Here is a 6000-nt window from a genome sequence, read left to right on the forward strand (position 1 = left end):
TGCAATCTAATCATATGGACCCTTGCTGTGACATTTACACACACCGAGCAATGCTCCTTTCAACTCAACAAGTCTACTTTTAACTCGTCAAGATTTGTTTTGAAATAAAGATGTTAAACTTGCACTTTATGTACTGGATACTGATTGAGCAGATGAATTACTGTATACACTTGACTATAAGTCAACTTCATGTATAAGTCAAGGACAGACTTTGGGGCTAAAATTATGGATTTTGACACAACCTGTGGATAAGTCGAGGGTAAAACGTAGGGGCATGTAACAAAGGATCTAAAGGATGAAGCATAGGAAAACAATGTCAAAATACTTACAAAATTCCAGCAGGCATATTTGCGCTCATACTAAAGGCTGTATGGATGAGTGAATAGAGTGGGGCCAGTGCATCCAGGACAGATTACACTCTTGCCTATCACCAGAGGATGGTTCCTTTTTAAAATAAGAGTTAAAGTACGGTACTTACATTGACTCATGGATAAGTCGACTCAGGTTTTTTTGGGTCGATTGTTTTACTAAAATTTCTAGACTTACACATGAGTGTATACAGTATTACTTTCATTCACTGGATACTAAATGTCTCACTCTAAAACTACTAGTTTTTGCTAAATATTATTTAAACATTTATTATGCAGGTAAAATCTTAATGCAACCAACTTATTAACCAAGGCTTAATAGGAAAACACCAAAATTTCATAGTCTTGGGGGCTACACTAGAGGATTATAAAAATGTTGTCTACATCAGGGATGGCCCATGATCCAAGCAGCTTGTAACAGCAGAATGAATCCCAGTTCAGGCCTCAAACAGTCTATAGGTATCTTTAACCACTAACCTCAAGAGTTTGAAGTATACAGGCAAGGTAGGTTATAATCAAGTAATCACAGGTAATTTAGATTTAAGGGAACAGTTCCTTATTAGGAACACTAGAAAATATGCTTTGGATTCTGTGCTTCAAGAATGCAAATTTAATCCAACAGGTTTTTACAGATGATATACAGACAGCATGGTATAGTGGTGTGAGCACTGGAGTACAACTCTGGAGACCAGGGTTTGAATCCATGCTCAGCCATGGAAACCCATTGGGTGGCCTTGGGTAAGTCACACACTCTCAGCCTCAGAGGAAGGCAAAGACAAACCCTCTCTGAACAAATCTGGCCAAGAAAACGCCATGACAGGGTTGCCTTAGGGTCCCCGTGTGAGAAATGGCTTGAAAGCACACCACAACAATACAGATACAGTAAAATAAAATTAAAAGCACTGCAAGCACTATTTCCAAAGACAGCCCGGCTCTAATAAAAGAAAGCAGCCGTGTGGTAAAGGGAAATTCTTTTTCCCTTTAGCGAAAAAGATAAAGGCGATTAAGCTGGAATTATTTCCCAGTGACCTATATAATTTTGTCAGCTTGCCAATTTCTATTAGTACAGGCCATCTAACCCTCCTGGAGGAAAGAGTGTTAATAGCCTAACCCTTTTCCTGGGGCAATCAGAAGGTCGATCCAATTGATCCGAAGCCCAAATAGTAATTATCAGTAGCCAAGTAAATAAACCCATGTTAGATTTAGCACTTCTAAAGTAACTAAGGCAGTGGTTTCCCCACCCACAGAATCATCATCCATAGCCAGGAGGGGATTATGTTTGCTACCTTGACAGCAGGGAGATTGGCTTTGTTTGGGCCGAGTTTGAAGGACAGGAAAAGGAGAGACAGACAGACAGAGAGAGGCAACATGAGGAAGATGTTGTTTCTTTGAGTCATCTGTTGCTCAAGTCCTCGCAAACACTTCTTTCTCAGTTTGCAAATTATAGTGCTCATGCCTCTGCAAACCCAGGCATGCTAGTAATTAAAGAGGCGGAGGAAAGAAAGAGTACACTGATGCAAGACTTCAGACCTTTCCTGGATAAGCAACAAATGTGTGATGCCCTTTCAGAAATACTTTCAACCAGGATTGCAGCTGCACTGCAGAAATACTCCAGTTTTACATCTCTTTTACTGCCATGGCTCAATGCAATGGGATTCTAGGAATTGTAGTTTTGTGAAACATTTAGTCTTCTCCATCAGAGAGCTCTGGGGCCACCTAAAAATCCCAACATTCCACAGCACTGAGCCATGACAGCTAAAGCAATGTCAAACTGGATTATTTGTGCAGTACGATGTAAACCACATGGGGATCCCTTCAGACAAGGAAGGGTTTTAAGGGTTTACAAGTCTCCCAAGCTTTGGTGGGGTGAGGCAGGGTGACCAGAAGTCCTCCTTTTCCAGGACATGTCCCCCATTTCAACCTCCATTTTGAATGCCCTCCATTTTTTTTAATACCCTCCATTTTGAGGATGACTAACATAAATGTATATTTCTATAGAGTTTATCACACTAGACTAATTTTGGCATTAAAGAGAGATTAAAGCGCATTTAAAGCATCCTGCAAATAAAGCTAAAATGGCAAGTAATTGCGTGAATGATTATAACACAGAACTGAGCAAATAAAGCAATATCGGAAATGCTGAAATCGCTGAAATCCCAAAAGTAAAATGATGCACAAGGGTTTTGTGTGATGTCATATGAAATCGTTTCATGTATTTACATGGTTTTTCTGGGATAGTCACGGGATAAACTCCCAATCTCCTTCATGTGATAAACTCCTATGAGTGTTTATGCCTTTTATTTAGTAATGCCCTCCATTTATTTATTTACTTTCAGAATGCCTTCCACTTTGAGCATGACTAAGAAGCATGAATTTATAGTTTTCTGTGGGTTTTTTGGGCTATGAGGCCATGTTCTAGAAAAGTTTATTTCTGACGTTTTGCCAGCAACTTTCTCTTCAGAGAAAGAAGATGCCAGCCACAGCTGCTGGCAAAAAGTCAGGATTACAATTCTAGAGACCAGGGTTCAAATCCCAGCTCAGCCATGGAAACCCACTGGGTGATCTTGGGCAAGTCACATTCTCACAGCCTCAGAGGAAGAAGGCAATGGCAAACCCCTCTGAAGAAACCTGCCAAGAAAACCCTGAGATGAGGTTCTCCTTAGAGTCACCATAGATCAGGAACAACTTGAAGGTAAACAACAAAAGCACCCCCCTCACCCAGGATGGCCAGAAGTCCTAACTGCGAAGGAGGACAAGGCACCGCAAAATGGAGGGCACTCTAAAAAAAAGTAGGGGACAAGACCAAAGAAAAGTTAAAAAAAAACACTTGTAGAAATGCAAAATCATGCTTCTTAGTCACGGTCAAAATGCAGGGCATCCAAAAAATGGAGGACATTAACAAATCAAAGCTATAACCACTCACAGAAATATAAATTCGTGCTTCTTATTCAGGATCAAAATGGAGGGCATTCAAAAAATGAAGGACAAAAACCCCCTAAAAACACCCATATAAAGATAAATTCATTCTTCTTAGCCATGCTCCAAATGGAGGACATTTTGGAATCCCTCCTGGATAGACGGTTGGAAATGTAGGACACTGTCCTTGAAAAGGAGGACGCCTGGTCACCCTGCCTTCCCGCCACTGTGACCAGAGGTCCTAATAACCACAAAGGAGGACAAGGCACCGCAAAATGGAGGACATCCCAGGGGAAAAATGTAAAAGCTCAAACACTCATATAGAACAATATAAATCCACACTTTAGAGTCATGCTCAAAAGGAAGGACGTTTTGGAATCCCTTTCAGAAGTAAGGCTGAAATAGAGGACACGGTCCTAAAAAAGGAGGATCATTGGTGGTCAGGCATCCTCCTATTCTAGGACCGTGTCCTCCATTTCAGCCTTCTGTCCAGTGGGGATTCCCAAATGGCCTCCACTGTGACCATTACCAAGGCGACCCGAAGTCCTCCTTTTTCAGGACATGTCCTCCACTCCAACCTGCTGTCCAGGAAGGGTGCCTCCTTCTGTTCAGGAGGTCCTCCTTTTGTAGGACCGTGTCTTCCACTCCAACCTTGTGTCCAGGAGAGATTCCTAAACGTCCTCCATTTGGAGCATGATGGCCAAGGTGACCAGATGTCCTCCTTTTCTAGGACCGTGACCTCCACGCCTTCTTCTGTCCAAGGAGGGTTTCCTAAACGTCCTCCATATAACAACAACAACGCAACAATAACAATATAATAAATATAACAATATAACAAGTACTACCTGTGGAGGCCTAAAGGGGTCCCACTGGGAAGTTCTTCTGTCGACTCTTTCTCTTTAGTTGGAGGAATGGGGGTGATGATGATGATGATGATGATAATATTCGTTGAGGAAAGTTTTTCTCTCCCAAACGTGGGGAAGAGGAGAAGGAGAAGAAAAGAAGGAGCCACAGCAGCTAAATCCCTCCCTGACTGGCCTCCAACGCCGCCACAACAACCGCCAGCTTTGCGCAATAATCCTCCTCCTCCTTTTACTCAGAGCTCTGTCTGGGAGGAGCTGCAGAGGCAGAGCTCTGGGGAGAGCTTTCTTCCCCCTGGCTCTCTCTCTCTCAGGAAGAGTTAAAAACAACCACAACAACAACAACTGTGTGTGGCACAAAGAAGATGGAGGAGGAGGAGGGGGTGCCAAGTTGAGGGAGGTTGTGAAAGGGGGCAGCCCCCTTTGCCCTCAACTCCAAATCTTGCCTCCACAGTTGGCTCCAGCTTCCTCCTCATTCTCCACACAAGTCCCCTATTACTGTGTTGTTGTTGTTGTTGTTGTTGTTGTTGTTGTTGTTGTTGTTGTTGTTATACTATTGAAACTCTTGCTGCTAGAACTTTACTTGCACAATACTGGAAAAATCAAGAAAGGCCCAAAAAATTGATGATTGGTTAAGATATTTTAGATGTGTGAAATGGACAAATTAACCTGTTGCATAAATCATAAAGACATGGAGGTAATAGACAAAGAATGGTCCCCAATGTTGCTGTATTGTAAGAACAGACTTTGAAAGTTCCCTATTATTATTATGATTATTATATTGAAAATCTTGCCTCCACAGTTGGTTTCAGCTCACCCCTTGTTATTGTTGTTGTTGTTGTTGTTGTTTTACTATTGAAAATCTTGCAGCTAAGTACTAACCAGGGCTAAACATGCTTAGCTTCCAAGATCACAGTCTAGTAGCTTTGGGGCATTTAAACATAGATTTAATCATACCGTACATCCCATTATGTTCAGTGGGGCTTTTTATTTTAAGTAAATATGCATAAGATTTCAACAAAGGTATTTCTAAATCTGTCTGAAAAGCCACACTTATTTATTTCATGATAGTGTCTAAAAGGCTATGCATAGCTATAAGACTGTTATTGTCATGTGCCTTCGAGTCAGTGCCCACCTATGACCACCCTATCATAGGATTTTTTTGGCAAGATTTATTCAGAGGAAGTTTGCCCTTGGCTTCCTCTTAGGCTGAGAGAGTGTGACAGGTTCAGGCTCACGCAATGGGTTACCATGGCTCAACAATAATTCAAACCCTGATTTCCTCAAAGTCCTACTCCAGCACTCAGACCACTACACTACTCTGGCTCTTGTAACTACAAGATTACAGGAATTAAAACTGATCTTCCAGAGCCAAAGGAAAGTCTTTGTCTGTTTCCCCCAGTTGCCCCAACTATATGGTATTTGAAACAAAGTGTCAGGAACAGGGAGTTTAAGAAGTTCCCAACTACATCTGAATTTCCTGAGCTTCGATAATTAATATTATAAGCTCTGTATAAGAGTGTTTCCACAGCCTGCCTATCCTCCCAGTAGCATCAGCCAATCAAGGTATAAGAAGCAGGCTTGAGAAAAATCAAAACAAAGATCCTGATAGTAAAAATAATTCCATTTCCTTGGCTAATAAACAGTAATTTGAGCTAGCCATGTATATGTGTTATGGAGTTAAAACTGGGGAGGACATAGTCACAACTTTAAACTTGATGGAGTAGTCCAACAGTGTTTAGGAATTCCTGTAAAGATACTCATAGATGATACACAGCTATTAAACAAGCAGGAAGAAGAGCAAGGTAGAGAAAAACCAGTTCAGTTTGGCTGTCTAGATTGCAGTTTCATCTTAT

General features: G+C 41.5%; 1 protein-coding gene across 1 annotated transcript in view; it reads right to left on the bottom strand.

The window, feature by feature from the left end:
• FHIP1A (FHF complex subunit HOOK interacting protein 1A) overlaps window positions 1-4309 on the bottom strand; it is a 99411-nt gene extending 95102 nt beyond the window's left edge. The window contains exon 1 of the mRNA XM_089525686.1: window positions 4130-4309. The gene's annotated coding sequence lies outside the window, so the exon portion shown is untranslated. The remainder of the gene's footprint in view (window positions 1-4129) is intronic.
• Between the last annotated feature and the right edge of the window lie 1691 nt (window positions 4310-6000).

Source organism: Sceloporus occidentalis, unplaced genomic scaffold (genome assembly GCF_023333645.1).
Source record: "Sceloporus occidentalis isolate IW3139 unplaced genomic scaffold, rSceOcc1.0.p SCAF_5, whole genome shotgun sequence".
NCBI classification, from domain to species: Eukaryota; Metazoa; Chordata; class Lepidosauria; order Squamata; family Phrynosomatidae; genus Sceloporus; species Sceloporus occidentalis.